General features: G+C 41.1%; 1 long non-coding RNA gene across 5 annotated transcripts in view; it reads right to left on the bottom strand.

Annotated features, from left to right (window-relative positions):
* Nucleotides 1-2,299: 2,299 nt before the first annotated feature.
* LOC116446374 overlaps nucleotides 2,300-14,000 on the bottom strand; it is a 118,571-nt gene continuing 106,870 nt past the window's right edge. For 2 of the 5 annotated variants that reach the window (XR_004241186.1, XR_004241199.1), the window contains one exon: nucleotides 2,300-6,074. This is a non-coding gene — a long non-coding RNA (uncharacterized LOC116446374). The remainder of the gene's footprint in view (nucleotides 6,075-14,000) is intronic. The other 3 variants (XR_004241189.1, XR_004241200.1, XR_004241187.1) reach the window with 2 other exon arrangements.

Raw genomic sequence — 14,000 nt, 5'->3', positions numbered from 1 at the left:
CTGTGGTTCTTCTCTGGTCCGCAGCAGGGCGTGGTGTAGCTGCTCCCACAGAAGCCATTCCCCGGGGTCTTTGCTTGTCCGAGCCGACAGATTGCAGGTGCGGCGCTTTCGTAGCGCAGACTTCTAGCATAGCTTGTATTGTCGGCGGAGGGTCCAGAAGGAGGCTCAGGATGGCTGCCTTACACTGGGGGTTCGCGTTTGCCATCGCCATCTCCACGATGACCTCCTCTCTGGCTGCCGGCTGCCTGACCTGCAACTCTACGGCTCGGGTTAGTCTCTCTACAAATCTGACGAATGATTCCGTGGGCTGCTGTCGGACCCGCGAGTAGCTCTCCACAGGCGCGTCCGGCCTCAGGTCAAGGAATGCCTTACCGGCTAGTTCCTTGACCTGCTGCAGCACCTCTAAAGGCAAACCCTGGGCCTGCTTCGGCGCCAAAGCCCACTCCCCCTCGCCGCTCAGATGGTCCATTGTCAATGCCTGATTATCGGCATCAACGGCCGTATCGGATCCCTGCAATAGCACTAGAAAGAGTCGGCGGAGCTCCCTTTCCCATGCCAATTTCCAGAGCAAAAACTCTGCCGAGGAAAGTAAGCATGAGAAAAGTTGACGCAGATCAAAGGGCGTCACTACCACTCCGGAGAGATTTGCCTGTAAAAGGCCGCGAAAATATTCGCTCTCCCTCCCAAACTCCTTCTGCGCTTTGCAGAGCTCCTTAATTGTTTGATGGGAGAGGGGTTCCCAACTGGCATGGGTCAATCCCCCTCTCCGGGACCTCTGATAAAAAACCGGAGCGACTGAAGGGATGGGGTCCAGTTCCGGGTTCCGGTCCTCAGGCCCCCCCCTTTCCGGCCACTCACCGTGGGAACCGGAAAGCCAACCGTGGGAACCAGAGGTAGGGGCGTGGGAACCGGAAGCGGGAAGTGGGTGGCGACCGGACACGGACCTACGACAACCCCCCTGGCGCGGAGCAAGGGGGCGTACACCGAAGTGGGGTGGGAGGAGTAGCAAGGGCGGACCCAACTTGGGAGTAGGAGGGGTCAGGGTATGGGGAGGAGTTGAGATGGGAGGGGTTAGAAAGTGGGAGGAAAGGGTTTCGGGATGGGGAAGGAGAGGGAGGGCAAGAAGGGGTCTCTGCCATGTGGCGTCCACCATCTTGTCCCCCTTGGGTAGGGAAGCCATTTTCTGAATCTTCCATTAGGCTAAAACGAACTCGGGGTCTTAGAACTGGGGAAGTCGGGGAACGGGGGGAGCCCCGGGCAGTCTGGCCAGGACTGTCCGGGCGGGGGGACCGGGAATCTCGAGGAGAGCCAGGGAGTCAATAGCAACCCTGCGCAGCGTCGCAGTTGGCTCTCTTCAGGATGCCCGGTTTAGGGGACACGGGCTTAGGAGAAGACTTAGGGGTAGCAACTGGGGAACCCGGGGTTGGCTGTCCTTCCCTCTCCCTTTTTTTGTTTAAAGCAGACCGAATTTGCAAATATAACAAAGAAAACTTATCTAAACCTTTTTCTTTCACCAATTGTGATTCTGTCAATTTTGCTCCCACTGCGTTCCAAAAGGGAATGCTTAAAACCGAATTTTGGGAGCAGCGAGGGAAGTGCAAAAACAACCAACGAACAAACCTTTTTAAACACCCCTTAGAAAAACGTTTCCCCCCACCCTCTAGGAGTCCCACAACTTGGATATATACCCCCTTCTGTGCTGTGGACAGTTTAGTGCCCATATCCACAGCACAACATCTGAAGCCGAAGGAATAAACCCTGGACACTGAATCCCAACCGGAGGCAAGTGACACACCCACCCCGGGGCTGCGCAGCCTAGCGGCTCCTCAGGAGCCAGGGACCGTAAGTCCCAAAAAGCCTTTACCGGCTTTGAAGTAGATTCCCCCCCCCGGGGGAAAATACTTACCCCTTAGTGTCCAGGCGGGCTCCAGACGACCAATCCTCCACCGAGGACGACTCCGCTGGCGCAAGTGGAGCTACCGTCCTCTCCCCCAGAAGCGCAGCTCCCTAAAACGGAGCGTGCTACAACTGGGGTAGCTAGACGTCCCAAGGACAGGCTCAGAGAGCCGACCAGTCCGTTCCGCGGGGTCCGATGGAGAGGGGGCCCCGCAATGGGCGCCAAGCTGCTTCTGCGTCCCCTTGGAGTGGATCCCACTCAGCCCGGTCAGCTCCGGACGCAGTCGGCTGCGGGGGCCAGCCTCCGGACTCCGGGAGACCAGAGGTCTGGCTCGTGGGTCCTTTCACAGGACCGCTGGGATGGAGGCGAGCGGTGGAGGGAGGAGGCAGACTCAAAACTGGGTTAAATCTGGGAAGTTTATTGCGCCTCGGATGCGAGGCCCCACCTCCCAGGGGTGCCCAGTTCGGAGCGAGCTCCAAAGGCATCTGCGGGAGGATTTATGGGAGGGTGGTAACATGGGAGGGAACCAATCGGAGAAGGGAAGGGTGTGGTGAACAGGGTGAAAGGCGTATTAGGGAACCAACCATGGGAGAGGAAGGGAGGGATCTTTTTCCCCTAGCCAATCACACGATGCCCCTGCCAGAACTTTCTAGAAGCCTGGGAGGGGTGCCAGCACGATTGGCAAGGGCCAGGGAAGAGACAAAGGTGGGAAATGGGGTAATTGGCAGAAAATTGGGAGGATACAAACTGGGTAGATACAAAGGTACAAAACTCGAGGGGCGACCCAGACTGAACCAAAGCAAAACACACTCCCACACCTCTATACTTCATGGTACAGCCAGGGTACTTATTTTGTACCTATGTGTGATCCCTGCTGTAGAAAAGCCAGGATATTTTCTACAGTTGTCTCTGTGACTTAGATAACTTAATTCTATGACTAAATGGGAAAGGGACATGACATTTTATGTGCTGCTTGAGTACTTTTCAAATTTTGCTCTCAGCATTTCTAGAGACTACTTCAAGCTTTCTACTGTTTATTATTTTTCCACATCACTCAGTAGTACAAGTATATACTAAAGATCAAAAACGTAGGACTTGAAATCTGAAAACCAATTTTTCCCTTTAGAAAATAAATACTCAGGATGGGAATGATTAAATAATGAGCGGCACAAGTGATGTAAAAAACCAAAGTCTCTTTGATGCTGCAATTTCAGAACACAATATCATCTTCCTTGAATCCTCCTCTTTTGTCACATCTCCTTATTTAATTTCATTCTAGTAGGATGTATCATGTTTGAACAACTCAAGTGGGGAGGCTCATTCCAACTTCCAATATGTCAATGCCGTTAACTGAACACATGTTTTGCTGTGGAAGAGAGTGGCTGATGTAGCAGTGCAGTCATTATTCAGAAGACAGACGTCCAGCTGAAAGCCATTAACCCAGAGAAAACAAATGACTGCTCTCAGGATTTGCCCCTCCAAGTTTATGCTGCTGTAAAGAAAAACATTTAGTCCCACACTGCAGTTCTCCATGTAAAGAGCTTTCTTTACAAAAAAGCATACCCTTCAAATGAAAGGATCAGTTTAAATATACCTCTTAGTTTGGAAAGGCAGCACATATGTAGGACATGGTTCTAGAAAGTAGGTGAAAGCAGAAGCAAATAACAGTTTAAGGATGTGAACAAACATTACACTGTTTTTTCTATCACCTAAGGAGCTTCAAGCAGTTGGGAGAGGGAGAAGGAACAAAAACATTCTGACCTACCACAAGCTTTTTGAAGTTCTGGTTAAAAGTAATAGTCTATGATAAGTAGGACTTCAAGAGACTAGTTGATTCAGTAGCATTTCACAGTTATTAAAAATATCATAGAAATGGTACTAGCCACAATATTATAAGTATACTTAGTGATAGTCAACAATCAAGATTATTAGGTAAATAAAAGATTCATATTTACAATATGCTGATGTTGCTAATATCAGTGAGAGTTTATTACCTAGCTGAACTAGCATAACTGAGATTATGGTGGATTGCTCCATTTTACGCAGCAAAATTACAAGCAGAAAAGTTAATGTCATAAACTCCTAGGAACTCAATATATTCCATGGAACAAATGAATTGTATAAACAGCAAAAATATTAATAGATTTTTCCATTGAATTTCTTTTCTTGGGAAGTTTCCTGCAAAAGCTCCTGAGGAAGATGAATAATCATCTATATTCCTTAATGGCTCTTGGTAATACAAACTATGGTTTTGAAAATGTAAATTGATACATTGACTTTTCAAAACTCTGCAAATCTATTTCTTTTGGAACAAAAAAAAATATCTGAGAGAAAAATGTATTTAAAGAGCAGGAATGAACACAGGTGCCTCATAGCGAGTGAGGCTGATAGACTACCTATTTCAGAGCCTCAGTTCTGATAAATGGTAGTAGTGAATCTTTAGAGATAGTACAGTACATGATTAGTGAGCATATTCATGCTTTGCTTGTCCTCTAAATTTTGCTAATCAGAAGGTTAAGTGTTCCTGAGCCAAAAGTTGTATCCACGGCAATGAATAGCAGCTGTCAGTGGATTGAGTTGCCATGAACTCGCCTGCCCTCTTTTGAAATCCATTTTGACGGTGGAATCATGTAGCAAAACCGATAAGCAATGAGCGCATTTTGGGGCAGAGCAGCAAATGCCAACCATTGCAACTTCCCTCAACTCAGTACAGCCCTCCAGTCTACCAGCTCTAGTCTTGGGAAATACAGCCTTTCTCCCAGGGTTAGCTAAAGAGACTCCTGTTTCCTCTGTTAATCCAGTTGCCATTTGCATCTAGCAGTTACAGTGCAAGCATTAGAAAGGACTCTCAAAAACATCTCTAAAGGCACTCATAGAAGCCACTTCTTGGCTAACAATGTCTTCTTGTTTCCACTATGTGAGTGGAAATTCCTTGCAACTGCAGCAAAGCAGGACTGGGACGGGCAACTGCTCACTTCTACTTAGTGGGGAGAAGTGATCCATGTCCATCCTGCTCCTGACCTCCACATTCATCATCTGCACTTCATAACACAGATGTTCATCCTTATGGACCAGCATCTCATCCCTTCCTATTGCACAAAGGGATGAACACCACAGCATGAACTTATTTATTTCTACCCCAACTCCCGTTGCAGACAAACATCCTGAACAATTTAATGCAGAAGTTTGTCAAGTTTCATCTTCAAAAAAATTCAACCACCCCATTCCAATATTCTTCTGAAGGCTGTTCCACAACCTTCTGCAGGCTGCCTCCTTTTCCAGATGGCTAGAAACTGTCTTCTAATTATCAGCCTGAATTTACTCATGGGATCCATTTGTTCTTCTGCCAGTATTGTTTTGCAGCAACAAATTGTAGTCACTACTGAGTTGGGTTTGGATCAGCAAGTTGTAACCTAAAGATAAAAGGATCATTGTATCGCATTAATTTATTGATTAATTTCCCCTATAGTTATTTTATTAGAAAATATGCAGTGAAGTGTTGAGAAATATAAATGAATGACATTGGCAGTTAAAATGAAGGCTTATGAAGTTACATGACAATTAGCAGTCCTCCTAAATCATAGTTTAAATTATTACTATCTAATTATCTATATATGTATATCTCTATGAGGTAATTATGTGTAGCTTGTTAAATAACGTAAATGTTCTACAAAAACTTCAGTCATTAATAATAGAGTAATTAAAAATTTATCAATAATGTGCTTTGAGTTAATGACATAGAAAATAAATTTATCTCACATATTAACCTGATGAACTGATTTGGCTTGTTGGAAGAAGCCTTTATAATCTGCTGATGTCTTTTGTAGTACCTGAGCCTAACCTTGGTCATCTCTGGGACGCATATTTCCCTGCTCCTACTCCTGATCCTCCATGGTAAGCAGGCATCCCTCACCCCACTGCCCACCTTCTCCTCTCAGACCGTCACCACTTGCTTTCTTCACCTTCTTGTGATGCTGATGGATGGATTCACAGTAGCTAGACTCCATTATAGCCTTGTGGCTAGAACCATTTTCACGGAAGAGAAATAGACTCTACTGTCACTAATCTTTGTATTTTTGCTTTACAGGTTATAAAAGATTTTGCTTCTCCAAAAAATACTTTCAAAAAAAAAAGACGCTAAAAATTCCACCAGTTTTCCTGAGGCCTTCTCCCACACCTGTTGGAAACAAAGATTTTGCTTTACCTTAAATTAAAACAAAATGCCCAAAGATGACAGTATTGAAAAAAAGGGATATATATATAAATAGTATTTTCCTCAAGTCTAAGTTGCATTAGTAGTAGGGCCAGCATTTTCTTTCTTTCAAACATTCACTCTTGAAACAGGGCAATATTCCTAAAGGTATATTTGCATATACATAGTTATCTATAATTTCATCACAGACAAGTGATACATAATGCCAAGATAAATCATAGCAGGCCACTGAATTAATGGCTTGGTAATTTTTTAGAAATTTTTACAGATTATTTTGTAATACTTTTTGCCAAGGATATAACAATTCCAACTGTATCCAACATTTGAGTAAGATTTGCACAGTCTCTCACTAAAAATAACATGCCATCACTCAAATTTTTAAATTTGCTTTTGCTGAAGACAACAAGGAGAAAGCAGAGACTTCTGCATGCCCATGAGAAGAAAGGCTGATCCTGAGGTTTTGCATTTACAATAGAATATAAGTGGCCTCAGCGGAATAGAATTCAGGAAAAGAGATGAAATTTCCCTTCCCCCTTCTTCCCCCATCAATAAAAAGATTCTGTGTGGGGTTTATTTTTCTCTTAAAAAAAAAAAGAAAATCTGGTCCCCATGACAGCATGGATTGCAAATGCAGTATTTCAATTGGAAGATTAGTTAGCTTTCATGGGAATTAACAGAGTGTCCCATCATTCACAGATGATTTGGACAATAAAATCTGTTTTCTGTCATTAATCTGGCACCAACTGGCTGACTGGTCACCTACAGTGAGCTGTGAGAGATGGGAAGTGGGGAACAGTCATGCTTATTCACCAGATAGTACTGTGGAAAACAAACAGAAAATTATCTTGGGAAAACTGTGGGCCACAGAGAAGTTCTTGTCTGTTCAATGCAGGGTGCAAGGTTATTAATGTGATTCCTAAGAGCTCTTCTCTTACCCACAGTTCAGGGAAGGAAGATATTTTCCTCTCATAGGAGGAAAGAACGGAAAAAAAAATATACAGAAGTTTGATAAAAGCACAAAGAATAAGCACTAACAAGTCTTTGAGGAACTACTTATTCATTAATAATATTTACTTAGCAAAAGCAGATGTTCAAATATCAGCTTTTCTGTGTTTTAATACAGAATCTAGTTTAATGTCATTACAGCAAGCCCTCAACGTGGCTGTAGACCAGATCTCTGGGTTTAGAACCATACCTGTACAGGAACCCACTTTACACCACATAGACAACTTGAGAAGGGAACAAGCAATTGGAGAAAGGACTTCAAAAGTGGTTTGAATTTAGGCTTTGTTGCTTAAGCACAAGCAGTTTGTTCAGTGTGAAATTTCCAGTCCCAAATGCCATAAGAAGACTCAGGAAACCTGTTTGTACGGCAGCACAAGGGTTGCAGTACAGTACTGTAGGCAACTCTCAGAAGACAGAGCTTGGGCAAATTTATTGAAGCTGGATGAAACTGAGTATAACTAAAACTGAGGTTTTGGGATGGCAAACCAGTACCAGACTTCACCACTTGACACCAACAGGTTTTCTGACAGAAAAGCAGAAGCCCATGTTGGTTGCTCCATTTACAGATTTCTGATTTTGAAGATGGATAGAAGCTGCCAAACCAGAAGAAATAAAGGGCTCTGTACCTGTGGAGTTTGGTTCTTCAGACACTTCCATGATTACGTAGCTGTGGATGCTTAGACTCAGCTAAACCTTTCAACAGGGCTCCCGCAAATCCATATCAAAAGCAACCAGCTGGTCACATATCCAGAGAAAACCAAAATATGCAACAGGGAGTGCAATTTTGCATCCTACGTTACAGAACACTCTGCTGTACTATATACTCCTCAGCAACATTACTGTATGCTAAAAAAGGTGGAGATGGGCACCAAGCTCAGCAGTAGCCAAGATATTGTGTATTTTCCCTGAAGTAAAGGATGGCACTCAGCTCTGGGCAGTTGTGCTGTGCAGGAACTAAGAGCCTAGGGGAAATCTTCCCTGCGTGTGTTAGGCACTCTGCACTTTTCTTTTTGACTTAAATGAGTAATTTTTGCCAAAAGTGAGAGAGAAGAGCTGCTCACAGTGAGTGATAGTGTTGGCCAGATGAGTGCTGAGTATAAAAGAGGCTGAGTCCAGCACCTTCTCCCTTTTTAGACACAAAATACACTCAGATGGCTGACAGGAGCTATTTTGCTTCCCTAGCAGTCATCGACTCCAGGGTTAGTCCTCACGGAAGCAAGAGCTCCCACCTGATCTTCTTATGGTTTTCTACCGGGCTAGTTTCTCCCACAGAAAGCCCATGACTAGTAACTGGTTTTCAAGTTATCACTCAAGACCTTTGCATGAAAAAATAACACTCTAAGAGGTTTCCTGCTAACTTACTTTAAATAGGAAATAAGTATTAAACTGCAGCAGTTGTGGTTGATTTGTTTCACTGCACCTGTAAAGACTTGCAATAAAGCTACTTGTAACTGCACATTTTTTTCTGTTCATTATTAGCATTTACTTGGTGAACTAATTTTTCAGTTCTGCCGGTTTAACTGCAGCACTTTGAAAGAAACACCCTATACAACAACAACTGAGTGTGTGTGGCAGTGTGCGTTCAGTCCATTTCTTTTCTAAAACACACATAAGCACAGGAATGTTAGCTTTTTTTTTTTTTTTGTAAAAACAAATCCATTTAAGAAGTTACAATGCTCAATTCTAAGCAAGAAAAAGTTCAAAAGAGAATACAGTAAATATATCACCAAGGTACTAATCAACACTTATTTTTTTTCTTCTAGGAAATGTATTTGTTCTCTTGGAGACCGAATTTTCACTAAAACGAAATACATTAGTGAGAAAAAAACTTTGCACTGTGGCTCTTCTGACATTTACAGACTATTCTACAGTAAAAAAAAAAAAAACCTGAGAATTTTGAGCTGAAGAAAATTATAACCTCAGTCAAAAAAAAGGAAAAAAGAAAGGAAAACAACAGTAGAAGACGGAGTTTTAGTAACCCCTATTCACTGGCTTGGCACATGGATGTATTAAAGGTAGGAAAAGCTCCATTTTTGTGAACTACAATTAAGTATCAGAAACCAAAATAAATAATGCTTGGCTTCATAGAAGAAGTTATTACAATAGTAATGCTACACTCTTATGCAGTATTTTTTTATCTTTAGGTCTCAAGGCTGCTTATAGTAAATGCACTAAAGTTTTGTTCAAAAGCTACAAAATAGATGAAGCTTGCTTCTAAAATACCTTTTTCTAAAAAGTGTTCCTCATCCTTTTATACACACTTACATAAAAATGTGACCCACAAGGCCTAAATTGCCTCTTGCTTGCACCGGCTCATGAAAGATTTGCCTGACTTAATCCCACGGAGACTTCAAGTAAATCGAAACAATTGAATGTCCCCATCACATTTACATAGAATCTTAAAAGGATAAAGAATCAAAAAACTGTCTCAAGTATATGGAAATTAATAGAAAATTCTCCTTTTTATTCCCATCCAAGGTGAGAAGGTAAGAAGGTGAAATACCTACCAAAACAATTGGTTTTGGGAACACACAATATCCCTGAAGAGAAAGACCTCTACTATTGCGCATGTTTAGAAGTTAGAAAGACAGATATGGAAAACAAGCAATCACATCCCTGGAATTAATAAGGCTTCCATACAGAAAAAAGATCTTTCAACTGTGGGACTTGCAGTCAGTGCCAAGAGCTACTGAACAATTTAAAGAGAAAGACGAGGTGGGCAAGAAGGCGAGAGCATCTGTGCCAATACAGAGTCAAAGCTGTGAGGGCTTTAACCAGAAGAAAACCCTTCCAAGAGGAATCACAGCAATGTAAATACTGAGAAACAAAAGTTTCACTACTAACCTCACATACCTTTGAATATCACTCTATAGCAAGAAGCAGTTCCAGGCCACACATTAATTTTCCACATGTTTCTTCAAGAGGTGTGTTGTACCATGCAAAGGAAAGAAAGACTGCAACTAATCCTATTTTCTGCCTTCCTCAGCTGCCACCTTCACACAAGGGCACGTGCACATTAACCACTGCTCTGGTCTTCCAGGTGTCTAGCTATGGCAGCATGCTCTGCCCAGCAACAAGTTCCAGAAGACCCAGGCAGACTTCAATAACTTAGCTGACACTAAATTTAGCTAACATTTCCATTGGGGAAGTGGAACCCTTCCATCTCAGGGATTAACTCTCCAGGGAAAGAAAGACTTTATTATATCTAACAGGACATCCAAGCACAAGAACAGTTGCTATTTTTCAGACTGCTCCTTAATATTCTTATATTATATTAGCGGGCAGATTAGAAATACTTCTTAGATTTTATTAAGCAGAAATTACATAGAGACATAAAAAAATATGAATTACCATCTTCTGAACAAAACAGTCTGATGGCAACTGGAATCCCACATCCTTCTCTAACTGGTCAAGCCAAAGGTGTCTCCTATTACCGATTTCCTGATCCATTTGCTCCAGGTTTTGATGTCAAATGGACAGAAGGCCCTCCCGAAGTTTGCAGAAATATTTGGAATTTAGATTATAGGTTTACAACAATTACACAAAATTTGTTGAGGTTCAAAATCTTTGCCCATAAGCCAAGCAAGTTCTTGGAATTTAATTCTACTGGAAAGCTTTTAGTAAGGAAGACTGGAAGACTGATAATCTTTGTGAAAACGATGAGTAAACTAACCCCACAAAACAAATGGATTTAGTGTAAAGTATGTTTCCTGCATGATTAACTATGCAAGCAAATCTATCATTGACTTAATAGGAGAAGGGTGAGCCTGTAAACCAGAAAACCAATGCAATGTTTCTTGTTAATTGGATCTTCCTTCTCTGGGAACAATATCTCTGATTTTTTTTCTTTCTTTTTACAAATGAAGCTGGGGGTTGCAACTTAGCAAATTCTTTAACCATGCAACTAACCACACTATCCATTATGTACAGTGCAGTGCATATTTGATCAATAGCACTGTTTTTGTTAATGCTATATCAACTAAATAAGTGGGGAAAAAATCCTTCACATTTTGTGGGTATTTTCAGTTGCTGAGTCAGAAAACAAAATAAGGTCTAACATCTGCTTTTATTTCTTGTTCAGTAAAGCTTGCATCTCCCTTCAGGACTAAGAGCAAGCAAACTGCTGCTAACCATGATAATTACACAGTACTCAGCATGGTGAGTAGAATAACATTGTAATTGTCCAAGGGTTTGAACAATTTGGACTGATTTTGTATAGTGTATAATTTACAGTAAAGATTCAGAATGTGTTTTCTTTGCTCCAAGAACACTTTCATCCTTTAGCTTTGGATCATTATGCATGAAGACAAGCATCTACAATCAAATTCAATCCAGATGAAGAACATCTGCAAAAATAGAACAATTTATTTTATTGACATTTACATTTACGTAATTTTATGAGTGTCTGATTTTGCTTGTGACAGTCAAGGTAATATAAAATAACCAAGACCCCACGGAGTCATTCAGACAAAATAAAAGTGTGCAAACTCTTGAAATTTTACCATAATCAAAACAAATTAGTGACAGTGACTGAAGCCAGGTGAAAGGACTCAAGAAAATATTAACAAGCTCCATGCTTGCATAGGGTTTATTTTCCCTCATGAGGTCAGGGCCAGACTCAGTCATATGCAGCTACATATTACGACCCTCATTCTGCAGAAACCTAAGTGTTTATTTTTACATACTGAAGAGTTACTGTGAGGCAACTGGGACTAATAACAATTGAGAGCAGTTATAAATCAAGGCCCACATAATTTCTGAGTATTAGATGTGGTGGTGCATAGCAGTGGGAACAATTAGTACCACGGCCATTGTCATTGCCACTTCATGTAAAGCAGCAGCATGACCTAAAGGTGTTCTATCTTTTCTCAGAAAGAAATGAACAGTTCATCACTGTGAATGTACAGTATCTTCCTTTATGAGACACAGACAAAAATCTTTACAAAAATAATCAGAAGTCTTAACAATGGTTTGTCTTATATGTCTTTTAAAGATCTCATTTTTTCTTTTTTTCTCTCTCTCTTTTTTTCTTTTTTTTTTTCTTTTCTTTTTTGTTTGTTTGTGGAATTGTTTTAACTGGGGGAAGCAATGGAAAAATGGAGCTGATGGGAGGTGGAGGGGGGGGGAAATGTTTCTCAGTCAAAAACTGTCTTGAACATTTTTGTTCTTGACTTGAAATGGAGAATTTCCCTCTCAGAGATTCCATTCCATTCTCATTTTGGTGGGAAAAAAAGAGACATAAAAACTAGTAGGATTTTTTTCTCTTTTGTTAATGTTTCATGGCTGCCATCTATAAAATGGGAATAAGAAATATCTACCCCAAAGGACTCCAATGGAAATTATATAACCACTATTTAGGGGCCACTTTCATGAATGAATTTAAGATAAATACTCTAAATACTGTTACAAAGTTATATCACATCATAGAATAATTCTCGCAGAGAATTGAGTACTGTTTCTAAATCACAGGATTGTTGCCAAAATGACCTTTCTAATGCTACTGAATTCATTCCTATTAGAGAACCTAAAGAGGTCGTCATGCCAGTTGCCAGGTTTATAATACCCCCTCAGAAGAGCAGTAGGTTAAACACTAGATCCAATGTCTGCTTTGCTAAAAATTAGGCAGTAGACATATGTAATAGACTATCTAAAAAATTCTACACTAAATCCTTCCAAGGTTTCTTCTGTGTTTAAGGTAATACTTTAATTCTACTATGCAAAACTGGAAAAAAAATGTTTTAAGTTAGCATTAAGTCTAACAGCTACAGTAACTGTAAAAGAATTTGACTTTAGACTTGTATTTTACATATCTGGCCTTCAAGTGTGTCACACAAAGTCCTTCGAAAGTAAGATTCACAATATAATTTTTGACAAGCTTCCTATCAAAATGGACATCATAGCAGTTTCTGGACATAATGTATCAGTGCTCTTATATGCTTATACAGCTTTATTCAATACAATGAAGAGAGAGGCAAAAAAGGAATTTATATATAAGGTGGTATCCTGCTTCTCAATGTTAACAAACACTACTCAGATCTGGAAAGCACGACTCTTGAGGTTAGGTGACCTTCACAGTCAGAAACAGATTTTTCAATTAATTTAATATTCATCCTTATGATGCATTTAACACTGTAATATTGAAAGTCAAAACTTCAGACTAATCTCAGTTGCCAACAGTTGGTCTGACAAACTTTAAAGCTGATGCTGCCAAATTAAACAACAAATAAAAAGTAAGAAAATAGAAGAAAATAAGGGTTGTTGGCTTAAGGAGGTTTTCTCCTCATTATTATAGTTCTGGGGAAATTATTTCCTTCTTGCACTACTTTCATCATTGCCCACAGCTCTAAAACAATGTGATGAACCACTGTGAACAGAAGACAACCATTTGGGTTGCTTTCTAAACTATGCTCAGCTTCTGGGGCATGGATTTCAGTGTTATCTCCTTGAGGGAAAACTCAAAAGCACAGATGCAGAATTAAATGGTCCCACATTGGCTTCTGTGCTCAGCAAAGGTGTTTATCCAAAACACATCAGACACAGGACTTCCTGAATTACATCAGACCCACAGCATTTACTCAGCAGGAGGTTAAAAACTCCTTCCTGAGAAAGGAGAGCAAGACCAAATGAAAGACGGCAATCAGATCCAGGCACAGAACATCTTGGGAGATGCAATTCCAAGGGGACACAAGTATGACACCTTTTCTTGTCATAAACACTAATATCAAGAAAGTCACCATAGGCCACACTCCCTTCTGCTATTGCTAAGTCATTAGATTTACCTATATATTGGTGCTTATACAATACGTTTGCATATTCAGAGATGGTCCTGTGTCAGGTCCTGGCCTCAGGTGTATTTTTTGTGGAATTCCGCAGCAGTCAAGGTGA

This window comes from Corvus moneduloides, chromosome 1 (assembly GCF_009650955.1).
Source record: "Corvus moneduloides isolate bCorMon1 chromosome 1, bCorMon1.pri, whole genome shotgun sequence".
NCBI classification, from domain to species: domain Eukaryota; kingdom Metazoa; phylum Chordata; class Aves; order Passeriformes; family Corvidae; genus Corvus; species Corvus moneduloides.
This window is presented reverse-complemented; position numbering and strand designations above follow the sequence as displayed.